Genomic DNA, 19,740 nt, shown 5'->3' with positions numbered 1-19,740 from the left:
ATACAAATTGAGACGTTAGCGGGTGGGGAGGAAGAGGCAGAGGCCGCTTAATACGTCCCAGAAGCTCCAGGCCTCAGTCCCCACTGTTAGCCACCAACCCTGCAAGCTCGATGTGCTCAGGGATCGATCCTGCTCGTCCTTTGTTTCAGCGCAGCTAAGGCGGAGCGCAGTCCCGCACCCTGACTGGAGGGATGAGGAAACTGAGGCCCGGGGTGCACAGGGGTTGCCGCCCACCCTGCACACGAAGAAACTGAGGCGGGGGAGGGGGATGCCGGCGTGCACACGGGTAAACAGTACAGGGTGCGTCTTCATCCCAGTTGCAGGAAACAACACCCTAAAAATATTCCCAAGAGCGCTGATTCCAAAAGTTGAACAGGGTTGTGCCTGGCTGGTGTGCCCTTTGGAGAGGTGATGGGAAACTAGGGCCATGTGGGTGGGGAAAGGGTGTCTACATGAGGTCAAAGAGGGCAAAGCTAGTAAGGCTGCCTGTTGTTTGGGTTCCCCAGCCCTGTTGGAAGGACCAGGAGCTGATAGGCATTGCAGGCTTGGCAAGGTTCCCGGTGCGGAGAAGTTCAATAAACAGAGGAAGCTGTTATTATAGTTTACTATATGTCCGTGCTGAAGAGTGGATTTTTAATTAGCACCAGCCTAGAGAGAGTAACAATGACATTTCTCTTTCCCTGCCTCTCAGGTTGGTTTCATTTCACCAGCGATTGCCCATAGGCTGGGGAACAAGTCTCAGGGCCTGGAGGGACTGGACTCTGTCCAGGAGTCTTTGAGCCAGAAGGCTGTCATGGCTTAGGTGCACAACTCCTTTATTCTGTCATTTTGAAGGCCAGAATTCTGAAATCAAGGTGTTAACAGGGCCATGTTCCCTCCAGATGCTCCAGGCTCTTGGTTTGTAGACACATCATTCTAGTCTCTAGTCGCATGGTTATTTTCTGTTTTCTCCCTCATTCTCTCTATTCCTTCTTTGTGTGTCACTTCTCATCGGAGTTAGGCCCTACGAGGATAATCCAGGAAGATCTCACCTCAAGACCCCTTTCCCTAATAAAGTCATGCTCACAGGTTCAGGGATTAGGATGTGAATGTAACGTTTTGGGGGAATCATAGTCAGCCCACCACACCATCTGAAACTTGGACCAGTGACAAAAGGTTGCTTGGTGGGGCCTTCATGATTGCAGTGAAGCTCCCAGGGGTCCTCACGGTTACCAATACTTAGGGCCCATTATTGAGAATTAGATCCCTCCCTCTCATTTATTTAGGGGCAAGCCAGCCTTCTTTGTCTTCCTTTTTCCTTCTCAGTGCTTTCTTTCATCCTAGTCTTGCCAGCCAGCTGCTTCACTCATGAATGATTCAGGGTTAGCGGACTGCATGCTCACCTTGCAATTGTTTGATAATTTTGAAAATGATACTCCCTGTGGCAGGAGCAAGGGAGGTGGTGGGAACCACATGGGGTGGAGAGCTGGTAACCCAAGCTCTGATGGGAAGGACCTGCAGGGCCTCCATCCCCTTCCCAGATCAGATTGGGATGGGGGGGGGGTGCCTCAGTTTACCCCTTTGTTAAAATGTACGAGCAGAGCCAGGCTAGTCACTCTACACCTCCTGTGGGTTTACCTTCCTGTTTCAAATGGAAATGCTTTAATAGTTTTGGATTTAGACAAGTATTTGTTTATTCAATGACTTGATTACAAAAGGCTCGGCGGGGAGGATTTCAAGGTTTGGGCTTGGGCTTGGACAAGTCACTCCACATCTCCCCTTCCCTTGAAGACCTCCCTGATTCTCTGAACTTTTTCCCACATTTCTGTTGGATTGAGCAGGGGGGTGGAGGGAATCAAAGAAGTTACTCCCAGTCCCTCCAAAACTGGAACCCCTCTCCATCCCCATCCCAGCTGAGTGTCCTGGAGCCCCTCCTGGATCTCCTGGAACTCTCTCTGGCCTAAGAATATTCAGAATCTGCCTCCAGCCTGGGTCCATCAGGGAACAGCTGACTCCCCAGCTCCAAGACTCCAATTAGGAGGAGCCAGTCTCCCTCCTCCAATTAGGCCCCAGGCCTCTTCCTCCACCATCCCTTCCAAGCCCTGCCCAGCCCTCTGTCTCTGCTAGGTGGGAAGAGGGGCCCCCAACTTGCTTCCTCTGAATTGTCGTGGTCACCTCTCAAGGGTCTTATCCTAGACCCCATACATCCAGGGCTCAGCCTCTCCCTTCTCCAGTCCCAGGCCTTCAGACCATCTGCAAACTCCCCAGCCCTTATCCACCCAAACCAGCCTGTCTTACCCCTCCCCCTAGGAACCCACCCTCTCCCCAGGCCCTGCCTTTGAACTAGTGCTGGGTTACCTCCAGCACCACCCCACCCCCAGCCTGCCTGATCTACACCTTCTGGGAGCTCCTGTAGTGATGGGCGCCTCCCAGTTTTAACTCTTTAATCTTCTGAGTGTAAAATACTATCACTTTCTTTCCATAGACCAGAGAGGTTGAGTCAGCTGCCTGAGCCTCTCAGCCTGTAAGACGACCTCCCTGAGTTTGACCCAGACTGCTCTGCCTTCCCCAGGGCAAACAGTCTGGCCTCTCCAACAGAGTCCACATAGAGTGACCGCCTGACCCAACAACACTTCTCCTAGGTATGTGCTCAAGAGAAACGAAACACACCAACACTTGTACAGGTGTGTTCACAGCAGCCAAAAAAGTGGAAACAACCCCAGTGTTCATCAACAGATGAACAGACAAATACAAGTGGCCCATTCACACAGTGAAGTATTACTCAGCCATGAAAAGGAACGAAGCACTGACACGTCATAACGTCATCAGGGCCCCTGCTGTCCCCATGGCTCCACAGGGCTGGCGCTGACCCTGTCTCCTGGCCCCTGTGCCTGTTAGGCTTCTCACTGGTAAGTCCCTCCCCTAACCATCCTCTCAGGAGTGGGTCACCGTGTGCAGCCCACAAAGAGGGGTGGGCCAGGGGTCTTTTTGCCAAGCAGTAATGGTGGAGACATAGGCCAAGGGCCCAAATGGCCCAAGGTCCTGTCGTGGCTCCTGCTGGGCACTGGACATGCAGGAAGCTGAGGCCTCAGGGAAGATGGACAGTAAACACAAAATTGAGGGCAGCAAACATCAGCAGGAGGCTGCAATGGGCTCTGCAGGAAGTGGCCAGAGAGAAAGACAGGAAGGGGCTGGGACAGGCAGGGCAGCCTCACAGAGCAGCTACATTTAATTTGGTGGGGGAGGGCTAGCTACTGGAGAGTTGGGAGAGTGTGGAGGAAGGAACCACAAGGGCGCTGTCATGGGTTTGTGAGAAATGCTTACAATAAAACGGCAGGACACAGGACTTCAGCAGCAAGATGAGGCTTTTATTCACGAGTCTGCAGAGTTGAGCGGGCGCACAGCTAGCCAGGGGTATGTGGGCACGAAGTAGACAAAGTAAACTGGTTTTATACTAATGCGGTTAGCTCCCCCTCTCCCCTCCTCCCCCTTTTCTCCATTACTGGTTAATCCAGGTTCACAATCTAATGCGATTAACTACTTAACTCAGGGTGTAATTTACTAAGGGTAATCTAGTTATAGGTCTGTCTCCAATTTATTTGCAAAGTTATCTAGCTACATCTTCCCATTTCTCTGTGTTTGGTGATGACAATCTTCCTCCTTTTGATCCCAGAGATATATGTGTCAAGCTTCGGAATGTCATTTCCTCTCCCCTTTTTCATGATTCATCTGTTAATTATCTCCTACTGGTTTGAGAGTCACTGGCTTCTTTATCTCTTACAGGTTGAATCTCCGAAAAGATGTCTCCATGCCCTGACCACCATCACCCCTGCCCCCGCGTCCGTGAATGTGACCTTGCTTGGATATAGGGTCTGTGCAGATATAATTGGTTAAGATGAAGTCACACTGGAGTGGGGTTGCCCTAATGCAATGACTGGTATCCTTATAAAAAGAGGGAGATTTGCATACAAACAAAGGAGAGGCCTCATGACAACAGGAGACAAAGACTGGGGTGATGAGGTCACCAGTGCAGGACTCCAAGGTTGCTAGCAACACCAGCATGATGCCCCCTCACAGCCTCCAGAAACAACAAACATGCTAGCACCTTGGTCTTGGACTTCTGGACTCCTGAACAGGAAGAGTAAAAATGTGTTGTTTTAAGTCACCCAGTTATGGCTCTTGGTCATGGCAGCCACAGGACACTTATTCTGCCTCTGAGAAGTGTGATCAGGCAGGTGGACAGTGGCTGTCCTCCCCGGGCTGGCAGCTTCACCTGGTGACAGGAAAGTTGGCTTGCTTCAGCAGCCCTTGCAAAATTTATGAAAAGGAAGATGTCTTGATAGGAGAGGGAATGTGAGCTGGGCTGTAAGTGATCCCGTGGCCGTCTGTTCACTCGGCTGCCTGCCTGTCCACAGGGTCATGGGGCCATGGGCGCCATCCGGGACAGGGCCAAGCAGGGGCTCTGGGCTGCCTGGTGTGTCCTCACCAGGGCAGGAGCAGAGACCTAAGTCCTTACTCACTAAGGGGTAGGAACCCCAGCCCCATCCTGGTCACTGCAACAGAGCCTTTAACTACATCCAGTAAAGTAGCTTTTCTCACCAGGAGATTCTTTTTGCCCCTCCACTTGGATACTAGGCAACATCTGATGACATCTGTGGTTGTCACACTGGGGGTGCTCCTGGCATCAAGTGGTTGGGGGCCAGGGATGCTGTTCTACATGCCACAGTGCCCAGGATGGCCACCCAGAGGAAGTTACTTATCCAATGTCACCTGAGTTTAAATAAAGCCCCTGAGTCCTCTGCAGATGACCGCCCACCACACCCCCCAGAGGTTGAGTGGAATCCTGGTAAGAAGATAATTCTGGAAGGATCCAGGTGCACTGGAAGGAATGCACATCACCCCCCCCCCCCCCCGCCAGGCAGGCAGATAGGACTCAAGGGCACAAGAAAGAGGGGCCCTTGTGTTTCATAACAGGTAACATATGAAACCCAAGACAGCCAGCCTCACAGTGGTGACATTGCTGGTATCAATAGTTTATAGCAGGAACAGACACTTGATCTGGAGTCTCAGGCAGCTGGTTTGGATGGCCTCAGGGCCATCTGCCTGGGTGAGTCTCCTGATGATCAATATGGGGGTCAAGATGAATGATGTCCCTCATCTCAGTCTGAACATGCAATTGTTTGGTGCCCTGGTTCCAAAGAAGCCACCCCTTCTTGTAGTGAAGACACTGTGTCACCAATTTGTCCTCGTTTTTGATGGGTCAGGGTGTCGGGGCTGCTTAGATGCGAGTTCAAAGAGGGATTTCTGCTTGTGGCTGCCTGGAAGCCTGGGAGGATGGGAGGGAGGGGAAGGGGCCAGGCCACTGACTCCAAGTGCTTGCAATTCTGAACAGATATTTCTGCAAAGAAGACAGACAAATGACCAACAAGACCATGACAAGATGCTCAACACCATGAGCCATCAAGGAAATGCTGACCAAATCCACAGTGAGATGATGCCTCATACCGAGGATGGCCACTGTTGATGTGGTGGTCACAGTGGTGGACAAGGACATGGAGGGGTTGGGACCCTAGTCTACAGCTGCTAGGTTGTGAAATGGGGCAGCCACTGTGATCCAAAGGGTGAATGAACATAGAGTTACTGTCTGACCCAGTAATTTCATCGTAGGAATTTCACTCCAAGGGAAATAAAAACACATGTCCTGCCCTGACTGGTGTGGCTCAGTTGGTTGGGTGTTGTCCCACAAACCAAAAGGTCACCAGTTCCATTCCCAGTCGGGGCAAATGCCTGGGTTGCAGGTTCAGTCCCCGGTTGGGGCACTTGTGAGAAGCAGCTAATTGATGTTTCTCTCTCTCTTTATCCCTCCCTTCTCCTCTCTCTAGAAAGAAATAAAATATTTATGAAAAAAAAAAGCATGTCCACATAAAATTGTACACAAATGTTCACAGCAGCATGATTCACAACAGCCACAAGGTAAGAACGAGTATTCATCAATGGGTGAATATGGTCCAGCTATACCCTGGAATATTACTTGGCTGTGAAAAGGAGCGAAACAATGACAGTCACTACAATGTGGATGGACCTTGAAACATGAAGCTTAATCAGAGAAGCCAGACACAAAAGGCCACACAGTTTGTGATCCATTTATGTGAAATGTCCAGAACAGGTAAATCTACAGAGATAGGAAGTGGATAAGTGATTGTTAGGGGCCAGGGAAGGGGATGGGGAATGATTGCTGATGGGGAAGGGGTTTCTTTTTGTTCCTGAGGGTTTTCTACATATTTTTCTTATTGAGTTTAAAATGTATGTATGTATGTTAAATGCTCATTGTAAACAATTAGATAACCAAATAGAAGAAAACTAAAATTACGTGTAAACTCTGCCTTGCAAGTCAGCAGTAAGTACCTTTAACATCAGAGGCCTTCCTTTCATATTTCCTATATCTATTTATTCTGTATGGAAAATAAGCAAATATGTGATGTAGATGTGTATATGTACACGTGTCTGCATATGTGTATATATATGCATATTGAATACATACTTATATAACACATATAATCCCAATCATGCTAATACTTTCTAAACATTGGTTAAAAACTAAGTATCGTTGTAACCAATTCACACACACCTAGAATATAAAGTAAACGTGCAAAGCTCCTCTGCTCTATTCCTTGCACATTCCTGCTGTTCCAAGTTCTGTTTGCTCCTAGATTGCTCCCAGACATTTCCAAGGCCTATTCTCCTACATGGGATGTGTGGGGACAATGCAGTCATTTTTTGTGTGTTTTGTAAAGTAGTGTCATGCTACCAACTGCTATTCATCTTTGCATCTTCACATCTTCCATCCTTTGTGTTTTAAATGGTCCTCAGCCCTTTTGTGTTCATTTTTCCATGATGCATTTTGTATTTAACAACAAACTCAGTCATGTTAGTGTAGCAAAACACTCAAAAATAGAGCAGAAGAGGAAACAAATTGTCCCCAGTAATCCAGAGGCACAACTGCTAGTGTGTTGGAGGGTATTACATTGAACAAGGGCTTTGAATTTTATTTTGTAGCTTGAGTCTGTTCACCAACGTGAGACTTGCTTCCTTGTTAGGCAGGTTCTCCCTTCCTCTTATTTTATATCCTGAAACCTTCCAGATGATATTAACATTTCCTATGAAACTAATATTTTTTCACTGTAAAATATGCATGACATAAAATTTATTCTTTTCACCATTTTTCAATCGTACAGCTCAGTGGCATTAAGCACATTCACATTGCTGTGCAGCGGTCACCACCATCCATCTCCAGAACTTTCTCATCTTTTCCAGCTGAAATTCTGGAAACATCTTCAACTCGTGCCAGGTTGTTGGTGCTGACAGTTTCATACCCTTTCCAGGTCAGACTGCAAGGAGGAAGCTGGGGCCTCCTCTTCACACAGGCAATGCCCCCTTCCTTGGGCCCCTGCCCTGGTTTCTTTGAACTCAGAATATGCTGGGGGCACACAGTCATGTCCAGCCCTAAATCTGAGTGTCCAGTCAGGGACGACAGGGGTCAGGCACAACATTCCTTGCTGCCCCACCCCACATTCCAGAGGATCCAGGAGCCCTCCCCCGCCCACCTGACCTGGGACCTGCGGCCTCTCCTGAGTCTCCAGACCTGAAACCTATGACCAGCCCAGTGCCCAGGGATCTCCTATCAAACAGCACAGTTCAACAGACAGCAAGAAAAACCCAGAAAGACCGAGATTATGAAAATCTTTCCCTAAAATCTACATCTTATTTTTTTTTTTTTTTTAAGAAAGCCACATTTTCCTCCCCTGCCTCAGCTTCTCTGTCCAGCTAACAGAATTTAAATTCCTGGGCATGATCCTGGAGGAAAAGTCTAGAATTAGTTGGGCAAGCACAGGCTCCTTCCTTTTTGCTGAAGATAAAACGGGTCCAACCATGAAAACAAACATAGCAAATGCTGCTGCTGTTTATCTTCAAAGCGTGGAATGTTGTGTCATTTCCAGACATTGTGTAGGGTTCCGGGAGAGGGGCCTCGGCACAACCAGGCCAAGGCTCAAAAACACTGCTGTAAATGCCCATATTCCTCCAACAACCTGCGGAATTCATGATTATTTCTCCCTGTGAAGCTTTTGTCCCTGGAACCTTCCATGGGGTTCTTTCACACCCAAGAATTCAAACCCCATGGGCTCCCCACCCAGACCCCCAAATGCCATTTACAGCAAAGCCGCTGGAGGGAGTTATCTCTATGCCAGTAAAGACGGCAAAATTCCTTAGTGTTAATAATTTTCTTTGCTCCCTCCCACAGAGCCCAGAGCCTGGGGTAGCCTCAGGTCCTATAGGGTCAGCGAACCCTGAAGGGGACCTGGCCACATTCCGAGCATTCCTTCTTTTGTCCCCACTTGTTTGTTTGCTTGTTTTAAATTAGATGTCCCAGGAACTTCTTTTTCCTTTTGTTTTCTGAAGCCAGACAGCATTTTGGGACTTTATATCCTATCCTGGAACCACCTGCTGGCCAAGCCATAGGACTTGTTAGCACCCTCCTAGGCTGTATTCCCCAGAGACACCATGCGGGGGTCATTAGGTCAAAGTGTGTGCTGCTGGCCTGCATTACCCCAGGCTCACATGCCCTGTCGCCAGGCAGGCCTGGCCACCCATAGCTGACTTGGTTCAGGCCACCCCACATCAAAAAAGTTCACCCGCCAGGCAGGACAGTTGTGCCTCCCTTCACTTTGCCATTGGAGGAAGGGAGGTGGATAGAGATTTCAGCCCCTTGCAGACCAGGCTGGGTGGTGGTGGACACCAAGGCCTGGACTCAGGGGAGGCAACAGAATTTCAGATACTGGTTAGACAGTGGCCACCCCTGGAGGTCCACCAGATTCTAGGTGGGGAAATTGAGGCAGGAATTAAAATCACTCCCCAGATCCTCAGCTGGATCCACACCCTACTGAATGTGTACTTATGTCCCCAGTGCCTGGTGCACAGTGGGCTCCTCAGAGAGGAACAGACTGACCTGGATGGGGTCCTGGGAGTAGTGGGTAATTTCAGGAGCTGTTTCACCACCCCGAGCCTCAATATTGCCTCTAAAGGTGGGGACCAGGGTCACACCGTGTGGAGATGAAGTGCCTGGTCTGCAGAGTCCTTGATCCCTAGGGAGGATACCTCCTGCCTGCATGACTTGACCTTCTCCAGGAAGGAAAGCAGGATAGAACCAGATAATGCAGGTCAGGCCTTAGTATGGTTCCGGGCACTCAGGTGGGCTTCAGTTGTTCAAATGAGACTCATCTCAGGAAATTGGAGAATTGGGGTCTGGTTCAGTCCCAGCAGGTGCTATACTTGGGCCTTTATTGTTATTTGGGCCCATCTCTGTGGCCAGCACAGAGTGGCTGAGTGGTGGGCCATCATAGGGTGTGAACCATCTGAGAGTAAAGTTGCTTTGAGCACAAACCTTTATTTTTTAAATTGAGATGAATGTCCTGACTGGGTGTGGCTTGGCTGGGTGTCACATCACAAAGCTTAAGATCGATAGTTGATTTCAGTTCAAGGCACAAGCCTGGGTTGTGAGTTCACCCCCAGAAGCAATGGATTGACCTCTGTCTCTGTCTCTGTCTCTCATGATTTTTCTCTCCCTCTCTTTTTCCCTACCTTCCCCTCTCTCTAAAAATAAATAAATAAAATCTTTAAGAAATAAAATTAAATTGAGGTGAAATTCACATAACATAGAATTGATTTTTTTTAAAGATTTTATTTATTTATTTTTACAGTACAAGAGAAGGAGAAAGAGAGGGAGAGAAAGATCCACATTTGAGAGCTACATCAACCTGTTGCCTCTCTCATGCCCCCAACTGGGGACCTGGCCCACAACCCAGGCATGTTCCCTGACGGGAAATCGAACCAGTGACCTTTTGGTTTTCAGGCAGGCACTCAATCCACTGAGCCACACCAGCCAGGGCAAATTAATAATTTTTAAGTGAACAATTCAGCGGCATTGAGTACATTTGTAATGCTGTGTAAGCATCACCTCTACCTAGTTCCAACTTTCCATCACCCTAAAAAGAGGCTCTGTCCCCATGAGCACTCACTCTCCCATTCCCTCCCTAGCCCCTGACACTAACCCACTTGCTATCTCTGCGGATTTGGTTGTTCTGGACATTTTACGTAAATGGAATTGCACGCTTTGTGGCCTTTTGTGTCTGGTTTCTGTCACTGAGCACCATGTGTTCAAGGTCCTTCCATGTTATGGTGTCACTGGTTGAGTCCAGTGTATGGATGAACCACGTTGTGTTTGTCTGTCCACCTGCTATTTCTCCTTTTGGCTGTTGTCAATCATGCTACTATGAACAGTTGTGAACACATTTTGATTTGAACATCTGTTTTTGGTTATTTGGGGTACGTATCGAGCAGTGGAGTTGCTGGGACAGAGGTAACTCTCTAAGTTTGGCTTTTTTGAGGAACTGCTGACTTTCCCACAGTGGCTGACATGTTTAACTTCATTTCCACCGGTGAGCAGGATTAGTGGTGTGGACACACATGGAGCCCGTGTTCAAGCCCCTGCTCTTGCTCCCCACTCCCACCCCCAAGGTTGCACTGGCCGAGTCAGGGCTTGCTTGGCGAGGGTGTGTATTAGGCCAAATGGTGCGTTTTCATCATTTGAGAGCTATGTGCACAGGAGAGAAATTTGGACAAGTTCGGGCAGCCCCACTTGAGTTACCACCTTGGACTTCATGACTGGAAAAACCTGCCGGGGATGTTTGGTGCCTTGCAGATGTAAAACCAAAGGAAAACATCCACACACAAATTGCACAGGGTGTTTATGGCAGCTTTGCTTATAATGGCCACACATGAGAGCGATCAAGATGCCTTTCAGTAGGTGATGGATAAATAAACTGTGGTCCATTCAGATAACAGAATGTCATTCAGCACTGAAAAGAAATGAGCTATCAAACCACAAAAAAATGTGGAGAAATCATAAATGTATATTACTGAGTGAAGGAAGCCAGTCTGAAAAGCTATATATACTATATGATTTCAACTCTAGGACATTTTGGAAAAGGCCAACACTGTGGAAACAGGAATAGAAGATGTGGGTACCAGGGGAGCAGAGGGATACATAGGCAGAGCACAGAGGGTTTCAGGACTGTGACACCACTCTGTATGACATTGTAGTGGTGGACACATGTCATTGTGCATTTGTCCAAATCCATAGAGTGTCCAACACCATAAAAGAACCCTGATGTCCACTGTGGACTTTGGTGAATAATAATGTATCCATTTTTGGCTCATCAATTATGATGAGGTGTATCACCTCGATGTAAGATATTAATAATAGAGGAGAAAATAATGGGGAAATTGATATGAAGGTATATATGAACTCTCTGTTTTTTTTGCTCAGTTTTTCTGTAAACCTAAAATTACTCAAAAATGCTCACTTTGACAGCACATGCACTAAAACTGGAATGAGACAGAGAAGATTAGCATGGCTCCTGCGTAAGGATGACACCCAAATTTGTGAAGTGTTCCATATATATTTTTTGCAAATAATAATTTGTTTCTTTCTTCCAACTCACATGCCTTTCTTATTCTTTCTTGTTTTATTGCATTCACTGGGAACCTAGTTTAATGCTGAATAAAGGCTAAGATGGAAGGCAAAACAAATAAAGAAATAAAATTACTCAAAAAAAAAAAAAAAAAAAGGATGTTGAGAAGGGCAGGGCAGAGCAGGACCCTCCTAACAGTGAGATCCAGATGTGACATAGGAATGACAAATAACCCAATTAAAAAATGTGCATAGGACTTAAATAGACATTCATGCAAAGGGGACATACAGATGATTAATGGACATATTAAGATGCTCAACATCACTAATAATCAGGGAAATGCAAATTAAAACCACAATGAGATATTACCTCATGCCTATCAGAATGGCTATCATCAATAAATCAGCAAACAAGTGTTGTTGAGGATATGGAGAAAGGGAATCCTCGTGCCCTGTTGGTGGGAATGCAGATCAGTGCAGCCACTGTGGAAAATAGTATGGAGGTTCCTTAAAAAATTAAAAATGGAACTACTTTATGACTCAGCAATTCCCCTTCTGGGTATTTATCCAAAGAAATCCAAAATTCTAATTTGAAAAGATATGTGCACCCCTACATTCGTAACAACGTTAATTTACTATAGCCAAGATGTGGAAGCAACCTAAATGCCCATCAATCAATACATGATTGGATAAAGAAAATGTACATATATACAATGGAATACTACTTGGCTGTAAAAAGAATAAAATCTAATTTTGACAATATGGATGGACATGAAGGGTATTATGCTAAGAGAGATAAGTCAAAGAAAGACTGATACTGTATACTGGGAATCTAAAACAGTCAAACTCACAGAAACGGAGAGTAGAATGGTGGTTCCAGGGGTCTGGGGGGTGTGGAAATGGGATGATGTTGGTCAAAGAGCACAAACATTCAGATATGAGATCAGTAAATTCTGGGCATCTAATGTGCTGACTGTAGCAAGAACACTGTGTTGTGTCCTTGAAATTTGCTGAGAGTGAGTCTTCAGTGTTCTCATCACCAAAAGAGGAAAGGTAACTACGTGAGATGTTAATTAGCTTGATTGTGGTGATCATTTCACAATGTATACAGATATCTAACCATCACATTCTACACCTTAAATAGACACAATTTTTTTTTTGCTTGGTTAACTTTCTTTTTTCATTTGACTGTTGGGTTAACTTTACCAACTATACTCTTCAATGTCATAATTCTGTTGTAGAGGAGGTGGGAATGGAAGCCAAAACAGACAATTTGGGGGTCAGGGAGGCCATTTTTTTTGTTTTGTTTTTTAAAGATGTTATTTATTTATTTTTAGAGAGAGGGGCAGGGAGGGAGAAAGAGGGAGAGAAACATCAATATGTGGTTGTCTCTCATGCGCCCCCCAATTGGGGACGCGGCCTGCAGACCAGGCCTGTGCACTGACTGGGAATCGAACCAGCACCAGCCAGGGCAGAGAGGCCATGTTTTTTTATAGGGATAATTTCATGGGGCATTGTGCCTTGTGAATTGATGGTAAATAGAAAACAGAAGATTTTCTGTATTATTCCAGGATGGGAGTCCCCTTGGCTGGAACACTGTGTGCTTTTAAAGCCCCCAAACCACCCCGAGTGCTAGGGATCTGCAGGCAGCCCACAGGGCCGGCAACACAGGCTTTGCCTTTGAACAGAAAAAAGCAGGACTAGGGGTGGAGGCAACCCGATGTAGATCCAGTGATGAGTTTTCCAGCCCTAGGTCTTTGCTGAGTCACCCATAGGGACTACAGGTCAGATTCTTCACTTTCAAGAACTGCTCCAGTCAGATCCACAGCCCTGTCCTTCAGATGCTTCTCCTTATCCCCCCTGTTCTAAAACCCTCTGACACATTTCCATCAGAATTTCCTCCATTATTTCTGGTTTTAAGATGTTGCCCTGGCTGGTGCGGCTCAGTGGATGGAGTGCCGGCCTGCAAACCTAAGGGTCGCCAGTTTGATTCCCAGTCAGAGCACATGCCTGGGTTGTGGGCCAGGTCTCCAGTTGGGGGTGCACAAGAAGCAACCGATAGATGTATCTCTCACACATTAATGTTTCTCTCCCTCTCTTCCTCCCTCCCTTCCCCCCTCTCTAAAAATAAATAAAATATTTTTAAAAAATGTCTTTAGCCCTGGCTGGTGTGGCTCCATGGACTGAGCACCGGCCTGTAAACCAAAGGTTCGCTGGTTTGATTCCCAGTCAGGGCACATGCCTGGGTTGCAGGCCAGGTCCCTAGTTGGGGACACGCAAGAGGCAACCACGCATTGATGTTTCTCTCCCTCTTTCTCCCTCCCTTCCCCTCTCTCTAAAAATAAATAAATAAAATATATATAAAAAATAAAAATATGTGTTTAATTGATGTGGAAGGGGTGCCTCATAGCAATACAGGATGCTGGTATCATACAGCATTATCCTCTGAGTTACCAGGGAGATGATAATATAGTTCTGAAGCCAGGAGATCATCTCTGGATCAGCAAGGGAGACAGGTTTTGCAACAAAGTCCCCTGCAGCCTCTTCTTTGTGCTCAGGTGTAGGGTAGATGCAGATGAAGCTGTTTTTGCCCAGAATCCCTGAGGCACCTCAAGGAAAGTCATGGAAGTGAGTCTTCTATCATTTTACCAGGAAGGGAAACCTGGACCAAAACACCCTGACCTAGTTTTCTGTGTTTCAGACTCCTTGTGTGCAGAGAGACAACTAGGTCAGAGAACAGTGCCTGGACCTCAGCACTGATAAGCTCCCTTTTCTGCAAAAAACAAAACAAAACAAAAAAAAAACCCTCTCATTACCAGCTCATCTTCCTCAGATCTTCCCCTCAGCTCTTCTGTGGGAAGGTTCATGGATGACAGAAGCAAGACTACAGGCAGCCTGGACTTGGTCTCCGCCTTCTACCTCTTTTGTTGAACCTCTATGACATCACCTACTTCACCACTATATCTGGTTTTCGAAGCTTTCACACAGATCAGCTTGCTTACTCTCTCCACAGAACCAGTCACAGAGGCAATGAGTTTCTCTCCCCCCATATAAGTTCCATGGCCCCACATGAAACCTGTGTCCGTGATGATTGTGTCCTGCCGCACCACCAAGTGCTTCTTAGTCCTGCGGCGCAGGCTCTCACTAAGAGGCTTGCAAGTGATGGAAAGCCTCATTTCCATTGCCATCTTGGTACCAATGAATACATACATGTACAATTTTTATACGTCACTCATACCTCAATAAAGCTGGAAAAAAAAAAAAAAAGAATGTGGGAAGTGTTCCTAGAAAGATGAATTGGTGGAATAAGTGAAATGGTGAATTGAAACAGACTTTTTAAAGTATCTGCCTGTGTTATATAAATTAAATTGTACACAAACCTGGTAAAGATATATTTTGAAACTATGCATAAAAAATAAATTATACAATTCAATGGTTTCTAGTATATTCGTAGAATTGTGCAACCATCAGTACTATTAACTCCAGAACATCCTCATTGCTACCCCCCAAAACCCATCCCAATTAGTAGTCACCCCCTCCCCCTCCCCCAGACCCTGAGAGCCACTGACCTACTTCCTGTCTCTGTCCTGGACATTTCACATAAATATAATCACACACTGTGTGGTCATTTGTGTCTGGCTTCTCTCACTGAGCATCGTGTGTTCAAGGTCCATCCATGTTGCAGCGAGTGTCAGTGATTCACTCCTTTTCACGACTGAGTAATATTCCAGTGTACGGAGGGATCGCATTGTGTTCATTCACCCACTGATAGACACTCGAGTTGTGTCGCCCTTTTGTCTGTTGTGAATTGTGCTGCTGTGACTTGTGAATAGTGAACATAGGTATATAGATTGTTGTGTGTACATGAGTTTTCACTTCTCATCTTCATTTCCAACAAGGAGGGGAATTACTAGGTCACACAGTAATTCCCTGTTTGACCTTTTGAGAAATGGCTTAACCAGCGGTTTTGACATCCCAACATGGCCCGTCCAGGGCACGGAGAGGGTGAGGCTCCCTGGGGAAGAATCATTCATCCTGCCAATGACTTATTGATGAGAGCAGCTCAGCAGACCAGGAGAACTTTCCATGGGTTCCTGTGAGAAACAGGGCTGGTGCGTATCAGGGAGGGCCCTGGCCCCCACCCTTTTACCAAGCTCCAGGTAAGGGAGCCCCACTTCAGATTCTGCCTGTCGCACTTTGGAATCAAAAGAGGAGTGTGGTCAGGGCTGACTTGCCCCTCAGTCACCAGCCAGTTTTCAATTATTTTGTGAGGAAGTACAGGACCCCAGACATATAATATCCAGAAACACTGGGCATTGATAACCCAGTGTGGACACAATGTTTCCGGCTGCCTACTCTGGCATCTCCCAGCACCCATTGGTCCAGGGGGCCCAGAAGTGGACAGGGATGGGGCACAGGTCCTCAGGGAGCCCCAGTGGGTGGCCATGTCCTCACTCCACACCACATAGTTACATAAATGATTGACCTATGAGGCAGCCAGCCAGAGGGGACAAGACATAAATAGTGGCCTTCTCATCCATTACACTTGGCAGAAAATGAGGTTTTGTAACTTGAAATTGAGGATTTCATGCAGATTTGTTAGAAATACCCTAATGTGGGACAGAATGGGTGTCTTTTAGAAACATCCCTCCCAGACTTTTCTACTCAGATCAGGAGCACAGAATGGGGTTGCTCCCCCAGGTGACCCAGGACAAGCCAGGGTGCTTCTGGAAACCTTGGCATCTATTTGTGAATGAAGCTTATCTTATTTTCTCTGCCCTCCACATGGAAAAGCTGATGCTACTCTGGTAAACTGTCTCCGCAATGACTCATCTGCTGAGCCTTCTTGCCTATAAGATTTAGTTCTAATTAAAACATTTACTATTTTCTTTTAAACAATCTGATTTGTCCAAATACACCATTAGGGGAGTCAAAAGGCAAAGCATAGGCTGGGAGAAGATAGTTGTAGTACATAATACAACAAAGAACTTGGGTCTAGCATATGTAAAGAACCCTCACAAATCAATGAAAGAAATCAGACAATCCAAGTTAAGAAAATGGGCCAAGGACCTGAAAGGGCATATCCTGAGAAAGGATGCCAGTGGCCATAAGCATGTACTTGACAGCACCAGTCCACAGGGAAGTGCAGATAAAAACCCCAGAGAGGGGCCACTGCAGCATGAGAACAGCTAAAACCAAAAAGATCAGTAGTGCCAAGTGCTGGCCACCATCTTGCCAGGGAAAATCCCTGATAGCACAGGTAAGAATGCAAAGTCAGTGGTAGGAGGCAGCCACCTTCAGAAAGTAATGGAAATGTCTTTTAATTGAGATGTAATTGCATCACATAACAATCCACTATTTTAAAGTGGATGATCCAGTGTTTTTTAGTACATTCACAGACTTGTGCAACCCTTACCACTGTCTAATTCCAGAACATTTTCGTCACCTCACAGAGGAAGCTCTGTGCCCACAAGCTGTCATCCCCCCACTCAGCAGGTCCCAAGCAGGAAACCAACACAGGAAAAGTAGTTTGCAGGGGGTGGACTGGAAGAAAATTATATGTTCTGTTTGGAGTATAAATACAAAAATATTCATGTAAACCCAAAATAGTGCCATGAGTTTTAATATACATACTTTTTAAAATTTCCACAAATTTTCAACGACTATAATGTTCTGGGGGATAAATCCATTAAAATGTACTTAAATACATTAAAATGTAAGAGGGTGTGCTCTTTTTCTCTGGAATGTGGCTCCATGGGCTCTGCCCATTGCCACTCCTCTCTTTGTTGTCCCCAGCAGCCCAGGGGTGTTTTGTGGGGCTGCGGCCCTGGTGCTGTGTTTTCTCCAGTCTGCGCACTCACGGGTGCTGGGGAGTCTCTGCCAGGGAGAGGAATGGGAAATTGCAAGAGGCAGTGGGCAGGCTTCTTTAGGCCGGTGGGCTCATGTGCCACATTGCTGGTGTTTTGCTGCCCTCTGGTGGCAGCATGCAGTTGCTCTTAGTCTCAAATCAGGAAGTAAGTTGCTTTAAGTCTCATGTTGTCTAGTGAGGATTGGTTTATTTACTTGGTCAATAGTAACATTTATTCAGCACCAATTGTGTGCCAGGTGCCTGGTAATCCTCATAACATCCCTGAGGGTCAACAAGGCTAGGAGAGGAATGGGCAGTGATGATGGACACCTGAACCAGTGAGCCAAGAAACGCAGCCAGAAACACATGAGCTCCATGTTAAACATTTGGCAGGCACTGACAACCCCATCGTGTCACAGAAGATCAGTGTAGCCATCTATTTAGTCTATCCTCATGCCCACAAGGGCCCTGTCACCAAGTGATATCACAGTCTGAAGTTCCAGGTGGCTATGAGTTTGCAGGAACCCTGTTTAACCCAAGACAGAAACTGCCTTTGCAAAGCAGGGTTCTGGTGGCTCTGCAAATGGCCTCAGATCTCAGGCCCAGTTTTTACCCCATGTTAGGTCCTGCTGGGATGATACCTGGAATTTGAGAGTCATATGGCAAAGGAAGATTTATTTTTAAAGAAACTGCTCTCACAAGGCCATCACTCATTTTTAATCCAGTTATAGTTTCCTTCTTGCTCTTGTACAAGAAAAATGTGGTAAGATAGTGACAGGTGTTCTGCCTAACAGATCCACTCGGAGCCCACCTGCAGTGAGTTTGGGAGGGACCTCAGAGGCCCAGAGCCTGTCTGATGAGGGGATGCTGCTCTACCCCGTCCCAGTGCAGCTCCATAAAACCCTGTTGAGCCTGGCCAGAAAGTGGGGACTTTTAAAGAGAAGGTACAAATCCATATTTTTAAAATTTCCTGCTTCTCAACTTTGGCAAATTCTTTTAAAGAAAACAAAGTAGCCCTGGCTGGTGTGGCTCAGTGGATTGAGCGCCGGCCTGCAAACTGAAAGGTTGAGGGTCAGATCCCCAGTTGGGTGCATACGAGAGGCAACCTTGCACATCAATGTTTCTTTTCCTCTCTTCCTCCCTCCCTTTCCCTCTCTCTAAAAATAAATAAATAAAATATTTTTTTTAAAAGAAAGCAAAGTAAAACACTGATAGCTAAGTAAGAGAAGTCTGTGGGGGTTTTCTTTTGTTTGTTTTTAAATGATTTTATTTTATTTTATTTTGGAGAGAGGGGAAGGGAAGGAGAGAGGAAGAGGGAGAAACACCAATGTGTAGTTGCCTCTTACGCTCCCCCCAACTGGGGACCTGGTCCACGACCCAGGCATGTGCCCCAACTGGGAATTGAACCAGCAACCCTTTGTTTCACAGGCCAGTGCTCAATCCACTGAGCCATACCAGTCAGGGCAAAGGCTGTGTTTTGAATGCCTCCAGTTTGAGACCTCAAGGGTGAAGAATTTTCTTCAGTCACCTCACTTCATTGTCCTGTCAGTCCTATGGGCCAAGGGGTCAGCTACACTTTACTGATAGGGAAATTGAGGCTCGGGAGGGGAAAATGGATGGTTAACTTAAGACAACTCAAAGAATAGGAGCTGGGAATGAGATTTGAACCCAATTCATCGCACCAGAGTCGTTACCCTAAACCCTGCTTTAGGCCCTCCCAAAATGACCAGAATTTTGAGGTGGCCTCAAGATTCCTGCTCCCACGTACAAACCCTATATAATGCCCTTGAGTGTGTACAGGACACTATTAGCAGGTGCAGGGCCTTTCCAGATGTAATTAGTGTTTCCAAATCAGTTGACTCTGCATTGATTCAAAGGGAGATGATGCTGGGTGGGCCTGACCTAATCAGGCAAGCCTTTTGTAAAGATCTGAGGAGCAGCAAACAGCTGAGTGAACTGCTCATGGAGGGCAATCATGTAGCAAGGACCTGGGGAGGCAGCAAGAAAATCAGGAGCCCAGGGACCATTCGTCCAGGAGGGGCTGACTTTGATGCCATTTATTCCCTGCCTTTTCTCCACAAACATGTCTCATCCACCTGCAATGGCAAAGAGTAGGAGCTCCACCATCACCTGCAGGTCCCTGTATCAACTCCAACCTGGCGTCTGTGGTCTGTCATCCCCAAAACCACCAGAGGGCGCGTGGGAGCACCTAATCTGTTCTGCCCACTGCCCTCCAAGGCTCCCAGGTCCCTCACAGAATCCGGCACGACCTCCCTCCTCCATCATCTCTTTGCTCTCATCTTCCCTGTGTTTCCCTCTCACTCATTCCACTCCATCCACACAGTTCTCCCTGCTTTTCCTCCAACATGCCAAGCTTGGTCCAGCT

General features: G+C 46.7%; 1 long non-coding RNA gene, 1 other non-coding gene and 1 pseudogene across 2 annotated transcripts; 2 read left to right on the top strand and 1 right to left on the bottom strand.

Annotated features, from left to right (window-relative positions):
* Positions 1 to 4: 4 nt before the first annotated feature.
* LOC149999541 (uncharacterized) lies at positions 5 to 5,689 on the top strand. Its single transcript, XR_016513463.1, has 4 exons — positions 5 to 300; positions 2,465 to 2,888; positions 3,763 to 3,849; positions 5,372 to 5,689. It is a non-coding gene; the product is annotated as an uncharacterized LOC149999541 (long non-coding RNA).
* Positions 5,690 to 11,391: 5,702 nt separating this feature from the next.
* LOC149999540 (U6 spliceosomal RNA) lies at positions 11,392 to 11,498 on the top strand. Its single transcript, XR_016513895.1, has one exon. It is a non-coding gene; the product is annotated as a U6 spliceosomal RNA (small nuclear RNA).
* Positions 11,499 to 13,357: 1,859 nt separating this feature from the next.
* LOC149999539 (exosome complex component RRP4-like) lies at positions 13,358 to 14,694 on the bottom strand (annotated as a pseudogene).
* Positions 14,695 to 19,740: the final 5,046 nt, after the last annotated feature.

Source organism: Furipterus horrens, unplaced genomic scaffold (assembly GCF_987537825.1).
Source record: "Furipterus horrens unplaced genomic scaffold, mFurHor1.1.pri manual_scaffold_10, whole genome shotgun sequence".
In the NCBI taxonomy this organism is placed as follows: domain Eukaryota; kingdom Metazoa; phylum Chordata; class Mammalia; order Chiroptera; family Furipteridae; genus Furipterus; species Furipterus horrens.
Note: the sequence above shows the minus strand (reverse complement) of the source record. Positions and strands in the feature narration are given on the sequence as shown.